Here is a 14,537-nt window from a genome sequence, read left to right as displayed (position 1 = left end):
GCTGCATCACAGACAGTTTTCAACAATAGTATTTCTGCAGAAAATGAAGGAGAAAAAGGAGACAGAAGTACTTCCATCTCTAATCTTTTTTGACTCCCCTATCAAGGAAACCCAGCCCTGATCCTTTCAGTATAATATTGCCCCAGGATGTTCAACAAATTTCTTACGAGACATCAACAGCAGAGGCTCCTCACTTACAACTCAAGAGAGCTGGGACCACCCCCAGGAGTTACTCCCCCAGTATAAGTTCCACCATCAAGATCTTCATCCACTGCTTCCCACAGGTTAGTCACAGCGGGTATTCCAGTGTGCCTCATAAAATGAAGCAGGTATCCTCTTCTTGGCTACACAGAGCTCAAGCACAGCTTTATGTTTTCCAGCTTTCATGATTTGTTTCTTAATTTTATGGCCTACTTCCACAATCCAGATGTTATTTTGCAAAATTTATATCCCAAAAAGCTTCAGGGCATGCTAATAAAAAGATGATTAACTTGCAGCAGTAAGATTCCTCTGAGTAAGAATTCTCTGTTCTTGTTCAGCGTGTGCCACATTGTTTGCTGTGATTTATTTCCCACTGCTTAGAACATGCAAACCACCATCACCATCTTTCTTCATAACATCCTGAGTGCAGCATTTTTTATATTTATGTCCACTTTATACTTAGATCTTTCAGCACTTTTTGAAGTGGATTCCTCTTTGCTGATCTAAGAATGAGTAATTCATATCTACTTCCAAAATTATCCTCAGAAGTGTACACCCTTTGCTTTCCTAACGTCTCCACAGAGTAGGGTCTACCCTCAGGATATCACAGCTCAATAAAACCAGTCTCGGTGGTGGAGTGCAGGCCTGTCATATTTGCATAAGGAATAGTCAGGTAGGAACTGAGCTAGAGCTACTACCATGCTTTTCTTGCATCCTGTGTGACAAGAACTTGGAAGCAGAGAACCACAGAGCATCCAGAAAAAAACCCCAACCTTCCCAAAGCCTCGCCTCTCTGAATTCCGATGCAGAGCCCCCACTGGGCCTCAGGCTGGCCGTGGTTTTTCTTGTACTGGTGTTTGAATCCATACCTCCCCATTAGCACAAAGATAAACACCAGTCAAGAAAAACACACAGAAAAAGTAGTGTCGATACTCAAGGAAACCCTGACAGCAATTGTTTCCTCTTCCTCAGCTTCCCTACTTCATCAGTAACTGCTGAAGTCGCCATCCCCCATCTCTCTAACATAACAGTCCAAATGACTGCATTCCCACAGCCCTCCTCCCAGCTGTGACAGTGTTTCCATGAACAACTCTAGACAAGATGACCACTTAAAGGCTACTGCCATTGTGTGTGGCAAGTGGAGAACACTGACAGCTAGCTCACCCTTCAGCATCCTCCTTTGTTCACATGTCAAACCTGGGGTACGCTGATGAAAGGGAGAGGCCTACAATCGTGGGATTCACTGTCATAAAAACAGATGGGCATGAAGAACCTCACATCTAAGCAACCACGGCCAGGGGAAGGACTTAGTCGGAGAAGGCCAGGTGAAACTGCTGTTGCCTTTGGTTATTTAATGTCTTGGCATCTATGGTCATCTCATGAACAATCACTGAACAGCAAAAGACAGTCATTCAAGGGGTAGGGAAAAATATCAGGGCAGAAATGAAAGGTCATTTCACAAGAGACATGACCATTTTGGAAAATTTTTAGCATGAGAAAAGAAGAAGCCTTTCCTTTACATCATTCATGTCTGAGAAGCTAACATCTTCCTAAAGACCAAACTGACTTAGCAGCTGTAGGGATAATTAGAATTTGGTCATTAACACATATTAGGGTTGGAGAGGGGAAGAATTCTGTGCTCATTTTAAAACTTGTATATGGCTGAATATAAAATATTCAATGATGAAATAGCGAAATATTTTTGTGAAATCCCTGTGGACACCTAGCAATATTCTCTTTCCTAGTAAGTAATCCGCTCAATACATGTGAATATATGGGCATTTGAAACCTTGGTAATGAAATTTTATTGCACACCTTGAAACATGCTGTTTTGGATAACCAAAGAAAAAAAGTCCAACTTCTCTGAGTTTCAAGGAGAATAATCTTTCACAATACAACATGAAAAAAAAAAGTGAAACAAATGAGTCAAGAAAGTTGTACAGAAAAAGTCCTTAGTGAAAAGCACCTTTCACTGTCATCTTGAAAAGACTTTTTTTTAAAAATGAAATACGACAGATTTAAGACTAAGTTGTGTAGTTTTTCAGAATTTTCTTTGTGGGGCTTATGAGAGCCAAACCAAAGAAAATCTTTTCATATTCAAGATCGTGCTGAAAATTTAACTGGATGGATTACACCAAAGAAGCATTCAGCAGTGGAAATTGCCTGCTCTTTGACAGGAAACTTTATAACCTTTGGAAGCTCTCCTGCTAAAAGACTTTTTTAGCACACAAGACAATGTTAGTAAAGATACCTCTATAACTTCTGGAAAAATAAGGAAAATACAGCTTGTTCTTCCTTCTCAGTCACAGCAGGGAATGGATGTAGAAACAAGCTCTACTTCCACATCACTCTTGTGATGGTGGGTTTTCCCTGGAGGATCTTCCATAGCATCTTGCGGGCCTTGGGATGTCCACACTATGGATGTGACATTTGATTTATTCACTGAAACTCTCTCTGCAGAGAGCAAGGGACTGGCTCTTCTGAAGCCTGATGCCTATGTCCTGTTTAAAATGCTTCTCTTGGGAGGAGGGGGCCCATTCCTCATGTGGGGCTGTTTCTCTCCACTGAGTTTCAGACGGCTGAAGGTCAATCAGTGGATTTCAGCCCGTAATATTGAAAATGAGGATGTCAACATTTGTAAAAGGAATCTCACCCAGAGCTTTCTCCAGCTACAAAGATTTCAAGGCTTATGGGGTTAACTTCTCTGCAGCTGTGTTAAACTACTCTCTTGTTCCCATTGTGTAAGATATACACTAAAAAAAAGACTTAATGTAAAGGACAGGCAAGCAAATAGCTTTGCCTGCATTATAATAAACATAGGAGAGTGGAAGAGGGGTTTACCTTTGTGAAGCAGCTGAAACCAAGCTTTTCACACTATTCAGCTTGATTAAATGCAAGTATTTCAAGTAGAGAAGAAAAAAAGCACACAAAAGAGAAGGTACTATTTTCCCTCTCTTATAATATGGCACTGTATTCCTAAGGAGGATTGACAAATTTTCAAGAATGGAAAGCATCAGCTGTACACAAAGAGGAGTATGCATGCTCTGCGTGTCTGAAATTCAGGCCAAAATACCAGTTTCACAAAGATGCTTAAGTACTCCAAAAAGCAAGTCCTGTGCTGTCAAACATACTGTATTGGAGCCCTGAAAACAGTGTTACACAGGCCCCAGATGACTTTAAAGGAAATCTATAGTAGAGATGGAAACATCTCAATGTAACATTTTAACTGCAAGATCATCTTCCCTTTAGTGAACCTCACAATTACCCAGCTAAACAAATAACCCTTAAGACACAACCACAAAGGAGGCTCAATATTGTCCATCAGCATTATTTGATTTACAGTGAACTAAAGATGCAAGCTAAGAGAGGAAAGTGCCTCTGATTGTTTTGACAAAAATCTCACATACTGAGGTTTGGTTTGAAAACTTCATCTGTAAAAAAGGTCCCTTGTACTAACTTTCCTCAAGAGACTGTAAAGATTAAGGAGATTAAAGGATATGCAAGAGGAAAAAGATGGAGATAGGCTAATTAAGTTTGGGGCCATCTCTAGGGGAATTTCAACTGACCTGCTGTAAGATAAGCACAGCAGACCCAAGTCCAAGACCCATCCATTCTGCCTTGCCTCTCAACTCCCTAAGCTGGTTTACATCTACAAAGGACAGAGGAAATAACCACCCATGAAGGATGGCAATGTAGTCCTCCTCTGGCTCCATCAGATGCTGACCCAGCCTTTCTGAAAACTGAAGATGGGTGAAGAAGAAGAACTTTGAATCAGGTCGGAGTGCCCTGCCCACATATTCTGGTTGTACCAAACAATACCCCACAGTTAAGGAGAACATAACCACTTCAGCTGCCACAAAAAATTAAATAAAAAGCAATGCATTCATTATTGTAATTTTGAATTGCATATATATATTTGTTTATGTAGATATGTATAGATGATAGCTACGTTTTCTGTTTATCTTTCCTTCCCTATTTATACTAGCATGCCTCTCCCAGTGATAAAAGGAGAAAAAAACAAGAAAAAAGAAGAAAGGAAAAAAATTTAATAAACCTATACAACATATCTCCTTTTTCTTTTCAGTCAAAAGAAAATCATATTGAATTTCTCATCAAAATATATGTTCAAGATTATTTCCATGTCAGTTTTGGATTGAATGTTTTGAACCAGCTCTAATCATATTGTGTAAGTACAGCATAAGGATCTAATTTCACAATGACAGGTTATAATAGACATACACAAGTACCTAAGATTGAAAGAAACATTTTATTATAATTGAAAAAAGCATGGTAGGAAAGTATAACCACCTTTTGAATTCTTAACCATTCAGTCTCAATGGTGCTTTAATGTATTTAATACTAACCTATATTACCAGCTTTTTTAACAGGCCATAAATCCCAAGAAAACCCAACATGGTTCATAATAATATTTTTAGTAAAAATATCAGTAGGGTAAACAAATGTGAAAAGTTGGGCATTTTTAAGACCTCACTGTGTGCTTTGCCAGATCCTCGTGCCCCCATGACATGGTGTTAGTTCAGGGGCAATCCCAAGTGGAGTGTTTGCTGGTTTCCTTTGCTCAGCTATTTTAGAACACACATTCATCTTGAAATGAAGTCTATCAATTCAAAGACAAAGTCTGTCTGAAGTGGCTTCTTCTATGAAATTATAACAACTTCAGATCTAAGAATAGGGACATTTTTGGCAGATCTGGATGGATGGATGCATAAATGCATAATCATCTGACAGAGAAAGTAAGATGATGTCTTGACCTACGTCTCTCTGGTTAAACCTCCTTTTAACAGAGCCATTTACAACCTCCTTTATAATCAGACATTCAATATGGTAAGAAGAGAAGGGTGATAAAGTGAGCTCTGAAATATGACTGCTCTGCTTTGGCAGGCTGATCAACATACACTGGAAAGTAGAATAGTACACCTGCTTAGACTTGACATTTCATCTCAGAGTTTATTATAACCTTGTCTAGTTCAAAGGACACCATTTATTTATCCTCAACTTTCCCAGGGTTTGATGTCAAAGGAAGAAATGGCCACAGAAAAAATAGGAGACTACCAACCAGTGAAGCAGCCATTAATATCAACCCTTTTTATAGAAGACTATTTTGCACACCATTTTGAGACAGTGGGTGGAAATAAAATGAAAATTTTACATGGCATCACATAGAAGTATAGCCCCATAAAAATTTAGGTTTGAAGGAAGGTGGCAGGAAATAGGCTCTTGGTAATTTCCAAATTATTCATTCTTCTGCCTACAAGGTTACTGTAGTGCAAACACTGAATTTCATTTGAAAATGCATGTAGTGCTGTCTGATTCAATAGGAAGAATTTCCAGGAAAATTAAATGTCAGAGCACCACGGCTTATTGGTTTTACTCAATGTAAATTCACTTTTTACGCAACTCTGAATAATAATAATGCTCTAGTCTGTGTCAACGTGATGTCTACAACTTAAGGCTTCGGAGAGGGGGACTGAAGGCAAAAGAAGGAGAGGTAGGGTAAGATGATAAGGCAAGATGCTAACCTGGCACTGACAGATTTAGCTCTACACGACAGGTCTGTAGCTTTAGAGAGGATTTAGCATCCCGTGTCTTATTTTCTTCCCTTTCACTTTGTGCAGCCAGCAAGACGGCTACTGGCTAAACAGCTCATCTTTCCTCCTTCAAAAGGTTCACTGGCATATATAGAGGTGCAAGTAAGCCAGAAGGAAATGCATATTAAAAAAAATGGGAAATCTCAAAACACCAGCACCTAAAAACACATTATGCTGTCAAGTAAGATTATGCTCAGATGCACAGCTTATTCTAATAGGTTAGTGAAGAGTCTCATTTACTGCCTGGGACTGTGAAGTTCTTCCTCAGGTGAAGCCCACTGACCCTGACAGGGTCTATTTCAGCATAGACACAGCACCTGGCTCAGGATTCATAAAGCAGTGCAAGCAAATGGCACCATTTGAAGAAGGCTGTTCCTTTTTTTTCTGACAGAGATAAGGAAGAGCCCAGATAGGGAAAGAATAAGACTGCTTAGGTGAAGGACTGATAGGTGGATTTAATAAATAAACATCTGCTTGAATAACTGACTGCAGCTAAAATGTAATGAGGACTGTTTCAGGTGTGTCAGGTATTACTTGCTAGACTACAACTGAAATGGGCTAAGGCATGTTCTGAGATGCTGATTGCAAACCCAGAGTAATTCCAGTGACTTTGTTCCACCACAATGAGATTCCATATAAAAATGAACTGATGAAGGAAAATGGGAAGAATGGTCTTGAACAGAACAGGAGAGGATTTTGGGGACACTCGATTATTACAGCAGGATTTTTGCAGGTACAGACTTCAGTGAGACTCCCTTCTCACTGTGAAAGCTAATAGAGCCTAAATTCTATTTGTGCATCTGAAAAACATTCTCTGTACCTTTCTATCCCTCTCTTTTACTACTAAAGAAAAGTCTTTCAGCAAAACAGAGACTGCCTCTTGCATGTCCTGCTTGACTGCACCATGGCTTTGCTTCTACAGGCTGTAAAAAGTTGGGGAAATATGTTGTGTCTTTCGGGTGCCATGCACTTGAGACATGAGTTCAGCCTTGCAAGGACAAAGACAAGGAGATGCCCAGCCACGGGTGTATTGTGTGACATGTTTCTCACCTCATCCCAAATCAGCTCACACAATTTGAGGCCACCCAGGGACACAATGAAGGATCCTTTTCAAATAAAATTGCAGCTTCTTTCTGCTTCAGGAGCCTCTGCTCCTGAGTGCTAAGATTGCCACAACAGAGTTACAGAAGATAGGAATCAATATGAAGGTATGAGAGCCCTTTTGGTGCACCTCTCCCTGCAGTGCAAAAAATCTGCACTGGCTACGGTCTGTACACGCTGCAACGATGCAAATAATAAACTCACATAGTCATAATGTACTATTCAGCCCCACTCAGTGTAAGAGCAAGGACTGACTGCACACATTCAGCAAGTCAAGGTCACAACAAGAAGAAACTTGCTGTTTGCTGCATTGCTCCCTCACCACTGGACAGTCCAACAAGACTGAGGTAAGGGCTTGGAAAACCACCATGGTTGTGCCTAGGACAGTGGAAAGCTGCCCTAGGGAACTGGATTCTGTCTCTGCCCCAGGGCCTCATGCCAATGAGGCCACAAAACCCAAACTCCGTGCAGGCAGTCATTAATTGCATCTTCTTTGTTTGCTTAGAGCAGAGCACAGAACACCTGTGCTTTGAACTGTGGAAGCATGGAGCAATTCCAACTGTGATGGACTCAGCAGAAGCCAGATCCAGAACAAAGAGAGGATGATCCAGTGCTGTTTCTGGAAAATCAGAGCATGAACATCTCATGTTGGGCATCTAAATGAAATGTCCTTTGTTGACATTATGATTCTGTGCATCATTTTCCCTGGTGTATAATGTCATTTCACCTTATCGGCACATTGTGAAGACAAATTCATTAATGTTTTTAAAGTACTCGGATGCCGCAATAATGAGAGCCGCAGAAGTGCTCCCCAGGAAATTAATAACTCTGGCTTCAAAGCTGGATCTGAATGATGTACAGTTACGGGAGGAAGAGGTGACATAGTGAACTACTGTGATAAAATAAGATATTGATTCATCTGAGCAGTGTTGACTAAAATCTCTCCATATTTAAGAGACCTTTGCTTTGTACCTTTCAAAGGCTTTTAAGTGTAACTTACACAGTTAAAAAAAAAAAAAAAAGAAAATGATAAAAAAAAGACTCCAGCTCAGAGACTGTGTAACACAGCCATACTGACACCCACACAAGCCTCCAGAGAACTGGAGACTTTTCTGTTCTGAGCCCAGACTTTAACCCTTAGGCTGACTAACACCTGACCTTGTCTTACTGCTAGTCTGGTCTCTACTGCCAGAATCCTGTCCACCCCTCTCTCTCTCCTCTGCATTGCTTCCATCCCTTCTCAAATGTCCCATCCTCTCCTCCTCAGCACTCCTCTGCTCCTTCTCTCTCTGTCTCACCACTTTATGCCCACATATTAATAATCACTTTATCCCCTTCCTAGATTCCCTTACATGGGGACCTAGGCCCAGCCCTGTCCTTTATTAATCATTTCAATACACACGTCAACCACTTAGGCCATGGCCACAACCTTCATATCTCCTCCATCTGAAGCATACTCTCTTCTGACAAAATCCTAAGATAGCTGAGCTGCAAAATTTAAAGAAACATACATGGATAAGGATTTTTCAGACCAGAATGCAGTCTAATGTGGCAGTTTTCCACTAATATGCAAAAAACGCTAACCCTGACTTCCACTACAGAAATCCCTCTTAGTTCTTGTTGTGCATTGTCCTCTCCCCCTGACAGATTTCAACTTCCTGATCTGTGATATGGAAATCCCACAAAGTAATATAATGTACTGTAATGCAATGAAATATGATTGCCTGTTCCCCTGTTTTGTTCTTTTTTTTTTTTTTCTCTCAGAGACTAAATTATTCTTACTGAAATGAAAAAAATTACAGACTAAAATAGGTATCAGGCAACCTTTACCAGACTCAAGGTCAACAGAGTCTATATTTTTCTGCATTCAGGAAGACTCTCACCACCTAACCATAGCAGGCACTCGAATCTTTGCAAGGAGGTAATCAGACCATCAAGAAGGGGAAGTCCTGTAGATAAATGTGTCTGATTCTTCATATGCTTCACTCCAAATTATGTGAGTAAACTTTCTGGCTTCTGCTGGGACCATATACAGAGAGGTGTACTATGATTTGCAGGATTTATCACAGAAGCATTCTTCAATCTCCTTCATATTGAAAGATACGAATGCAAATCTTTAACTGAAAATTATTTGAAGAAAAACCTAAACTAACATATGGAATAATTTTGCAACAAATGCATTAATTGTAGGCAAACTGAATTAAGTATTTTATCAGCATGTAATTGGGAGAAATATTAATACATTATTTTAATTTTAAAAAATCATAAGTTAGAAGCTTTGAAACAAAGCTGCGTAATGGCAGCTTTAACATTAAGATGTCATTGTAAAAATGAATGTATATAATGAACTCAGAAAAATAGAAATATAAGTGTCTGATCCTTTCCTTGTTTCTTGTACATCTGCATTGGAGTTTGTCTATTGTTATTCAACTAGCTAATCATCATCTTTTGTGTGGTGTGCCTGTGTTTTTACTCCAAGAGGCTAATCTGTGAAGACATCTGTTATTTGGTAGATAATAGGCCATTTCAAGTCTCAAAGCCCTGCAAGGCATTTCTGAAGAAGGAGAAGTAGATACATCTGTTCCCACCAGGTAGGAGTACAACTGAGCATGCTGTAACACAGCAGAACAAAACTTTCACTTGCTATTCACCAGAAGGCTAAATGCACATGGAGCAATGCAAACAAAGAGCCATCCTGGAGTAGTTTGTTAAGGCTAGAAGGGAGACTGACTTTATATAAATCATTTAATGTTTTCTTGAAAAAACAGTGTAACTCACACCAAAAACCAGTGGGATTTGTCATAGCGATCACTCGATCTATAAACCAGGCACAGTCACAAAAGCAGTGGTCCACTGAATCTGATGTTCTTTTGTTGGAAAAAGTCAATATTAGACATTTTGAGGGCAATGCAGATGCTTCATTATTCACTTGGAAAGAAAATCTTGTGCCATTCCTCTCTAAAAACTTATCTGTATGAACCAGTTCTCTCTGCATTCCAGTGAAAATATACTACGTCTGCATTATCCATGAATCAATTGCAGCTTTGAATAATCCTTCTTATCACAGATTCAGGAAAAAACAGGACATATCTTCATCTTCAGAATGCCTAAGTAACTTAGCACACAGCACCTGCATTGTGCAAGCTCCCATTTCTACATCTTCATCACTTTGTTAAGTCTTTCCCATTGTGCTATGAATGCAGATGAGACCCATATATTCTGATTTATCTTCCCTAGGGATTGTGGCACTTTTACTGACATTTGACTGCTCCAAAAGCAGGCTGGCCATGCAAACAGCACTACAGATGTCAGCAGGAGGACAATTTGTATATGTGAGCTTACTATATGTGCAAGTTCCATGTATTTATACTTCGGAACTGCACTAGACATAAAGTGCAAATTCAAAGAGTAATGCAATTTCTTATTCCAGTTTCACCTACTTGTGCATTTTGGAGAATCATTGCTTACACAGGAGCTAAAGTTTTGGCTTGGTTTTTTACTGCCTCAGCACACAGGCCTAGAATACTGCAGTGATAGCAGAGCTGACACAGTGCTGCCCCGATCTCCGATTTGTCAACTGTAGAAATATAAAACTGAAGAGTGACATATGATGTTGACACTTTCTGATGGTGTGTACAACTGAGTGTTGTTCAGTGACATGAGTTAGATATTTTTCCCACCCCAAATTTTTTTTCATTTATTGAGATTTCAGATATTTGACTACTCTTCTTGGATGGATAAATGGCCTTTCAACTCTTTTCTCAGAAAAATAATGCTCCTTCCAGTTTGGTGGTTAAGCTAGCTAGATAAGTACTTAACCCATCATTATGCCAACATACGGCTTATCTAACATGAGGCTTCCCTCCCTGCCCTCCTAGAGATATTTTGCCATTTTGTATAAATGAGACACAAAACCTGAGTCTCCTCTGTGTAGTGAGAATGCCCTAAAATGTCCACTAAACAACAGGGTCAGTTTCTCTGTCTTTCTCTGGCCTTGAACACTGAACTATTTATTTGAGACAAAACAGCTATAGCAGGACTAAGGTGCACAGATTGACTGTAGCCTGTCAATTTACAGTTTAGGTGAAAAGAATAAAATTACATACATAGATTTAAAACTCAGTTATTTCCTCGCTCTATTTCTTGACTGAGACATCTATGTATCAACATCAACAGCCTGAGATTTCTGGTCGATATTAAATCCTGTTCACAATGGATGCCCATTTTGTCAGAGATATTAAACACATGGAAGCAAAGCAGCTGAGCTAACTTGTGTTGGCAATATTTTGGCTACAGCAAGAGTCAAGAAAGACCACAGATGCTGTTAATGATTAGCAGGTGCCTTGAAAGCCTCCCCATGTGGTGGGATGATTCCAGCCAATGTCACAGTGCATTTTCACCTTTAGTATAAGCCATAAAAGCATTGTGAATGCACATGCGGTCTGTTTCTCCACATGAAGGGCAAGATTTCAAACATCCTAAAGGTTTGGGAATGCAACTGTTGCTCCTAGATACCTTCTACATATAAAGACTTACCTCCCCAGGGAGCCAAGAGCTTGCAATCCCAGGCAAGACACATTCACTCTACACATCAGTATTACATCTACACAGCCTTTTGCAGATAAGGACAGATGTATTTTACTGAAAATGTGAGTTGGCTGAAGGCAAAAGGCACACAGTGTGGCACTATGCTCTAGGGAATAAATCCAGCCTCCTGAGAGAGCTTATTGGAACAAGCACAGCTAAGACAGCTACAGGGCTTCCCATTCAAGCTTGTGAGTTTGGGGAAGTCAAGATCAAAGTGAACTCAGACTGGTCTGAAAAACTCCATCAAAGGACAACTAATAGGCAGGAAACCCTACTCCTGGTAAGAGATTTCTCTGTAAAACATGAATTAATAGCTCTATGTGGAAAACAGATAGATCCTGGAAGAACTGCATTATACATTTATGGCATAAAATGCTCTGCAGATGAAGAAGGAAACTTTGGAAACGTACTTATAACAAAAAAGATCAATAGTAATGATATACAACACAATATATCATGCATGAGTTTCCAAGCAATGCTGCAAACATGGTTTATAGAGTTGTGACCTCATCAGTGGCCATTCCTCTCTACCAATGCAGGACCCATGCACATTAATTCTTTCTTTGCAAGACTCCATGGTGTCTGGAGGAAATATTACACAGTTTAAAGGCAGATTTAAGGCAAGTTTCATCTTTGGGAATCTCATGTAAGCCATTTACATTAGCTCCTTTTTAATCTTAACAAAGTTGGGATTAGGTCCTGTATTAAAATAGGATGGGTCACTAACCACAGGTTAGTCCAAAATCAGATCTGGGAATCTGAGCAGGGTCAGAAATCAAACAAACCCCAAGTTTCCCTTCCAAGTGGATATTGCAGTGGAACACATTGATGAGATTTCTGTCCATGGCATCTCTAGAGCAACTGCATGTAAAATAATGCCACTCAGTCCTTGACACAGCACTGCTAATCAGATGCTAGCACTGAAGCACATTCAGGGATAAAGCTGATCAAAGAGCTGGTAAAATTATCTACAATGAACAATTTTAATAGACAGTGGATAAACAATTTATGGAGACATGAAGTATAGAGATGGTAGAATCAAGGAAGAATCAAGACAAATTAAAAAAGAGAAAGTATAGAGAAAATATAATAAAAGATTTTACAGTACCCAGACACATTCTGTGAGGTGTGAGTAGAGCCGGCACGTTATAAAATAGATAGGCAAAACACTTGGAAACATATTGCTAGTCAGAATTACTTCACAGGAATTTGATGCCTGAATAGCCCATGTCTCTCCCCAGCTTCCACTCTTCTATTTTATCACCATCAGTTCAGCTCTGCACTTGCTTTTCAGTCCACAAGAAATATTAAAATGAAATCTGGAGACACAGCTTGAAATTGCAAACAATGATCAATTAGCATCTCTCACCATACAATTTATTACCTTTCTTTTTCACGGCCTTTGCCATGCCCTTAAGTGCCACACTGATTTACTGCACTGTTCTGCTTAATTATCTCTAGTGCTTTATTTCAGAAGTGATACTATTCTTAGCTGCTTTTTAACTGGTAGTATTGCATTCAGAGGGCCTGTTCCATCACCTGTTTCAAAGCTATGGCAGCAAGACCAGATCTGCAGTTTAGAAACAAGGGAAACATTTCAAGTATTTGGGAAAGAAGATGCTGCTGCACATTACAGAAAGCAAACTCCAAAGTTAGTTTACACCAACAGGTCTGAGAAAAGTAAAGCTAGAAAGCAGCCACCTCCTCTCTGGAAGATTATTCTTGAGAGTGAGACAACATTCGGACACCTGGGAAATTAATTTTTTCTCAGTATTTTTAACTCAATTACAGCATCCTGCAAGGAGGCTTTCACCTATCTCACCTGGGAGCACTGGAAAATACCGGCTGGCACATGTGAGGACATGTTGAAAGCCAACTGGGAACACATTCAGAGGGGAAATCAGAAGACAGTCAATAAATAGCACAGATTTTAGACCACAGTAGTGTAAAGAAAACCCCTTAATTTTTAAAATGAAGCTCAGTGGGTCTGTCAAAGAGTTATTGGTACAGCAGTTCAGGCAGAAGGGGACTGGATTCTAGATCTGCATTTCTCTGTTCCTGGAAAGGCTGTTTTGTTAAGGCCAAGCCAAATGTCAATGACTCTGTGACTTTGCTATTTGTGCTTCTACATAACAGTACTTCCCAGTATGTGTGAAAACTACCTAAATCAAAAGTGGAAGAGAAAGATACCTGAAATCTAAAGAGCAGATTCAAGTGCCTAACTTCTATTAATAAAAGCAGTGTGTATGTTCAATGAGACAGAAATTCCTGCAATCCAAACTCACCATTGACAATGGAATGTAGACTCTTGTGGTATTTACTCTTAAAAATCCAACCCAGAACTGAACTAAAAGTTGCAGTCCAGAAATAATGGTTGAATAGCCTCCCTAGCACACATTCATGCATGAAAGTCAAGATTTGCCTAAAGATAATGAAATATTTCTGTGAGACACAATGCGAAGGACCTGTTGTAACATGGATGTAGGATACTACTGAACAAAAGTTGCTTGTTTACTACCGGCCATTGCATAAGGAAGGGTAACCAGGGGAATAGAATATGTGTTTATGCAGAAGAGAAAACATATTAGGTATCTAACAACAAAACAGCTTGGAAGGAAAACGCGATTTTGTCTACTTTCAGAAGTCACGGCAAATACAATGCCTTTTCTTAAGTTATGCCTCATTTCCACATTCTTTATTTTTTTGTGCCAATTGCTACCCCTATCTCTAACAGGAAAGTGTCAGTGTCAAAAATGAGAGACATAGTATAACTGAAAATAAAAGTTAATTACTGTGGAAATTCAACTCCAGAGCTTTAATTAAAGCCTGACAAATGTATCATGGACCCCAGGCACCAGCATGGAGTACACCCATTAGAGAGATTACTCCTCTTTCTATGGCCTCCCATGCTAACACAAAGGAAATATCAATCATGCCAGAAAATGGCTTTTCCAAATCAAAGATGCTGGGAATTATTCTATTACCTTTCTCGTAGATAATTTTCAGAGTTGCTGAGAGGGATTTTTATGCGAGAAAGCA

At 39.6% G+C, this 14,537-nt stretch overlaps 1 protein-coding gene across 4 annotated transcripts in view; it reads right to left on the bottom strand.

Moving 5' to 3' along the window:
- Positions 1-14,537, bottom strand: part of TMEM108 (transmembrane protein 108) — a 162,639-nt gene that overhangs the window by 88,810 nt on the left and 59,292 nt on the right. The window lies entirely within an intron of this gene.

Source organism: Aphelocoma coerulescens, chromosome 2, assembly GCF_041296385.1.
Source record: "Aphelocoma coerulescens isolate FSJ_1873_10779 chromosome 2, UR_Acoe_1.0, whole genome shotgun sequence".
Taxonomy (NCBI): Eukaryota; Metazoa; Chordata; class Aves; order Passeriformes; family Corvidae; genus Aphelocoma; species Aphelocoma coerulescens.
Note: the sequence above shows the minus strand (reverse complement) of the source record. Positions and strands in the feature narration are given on the sequence as shown.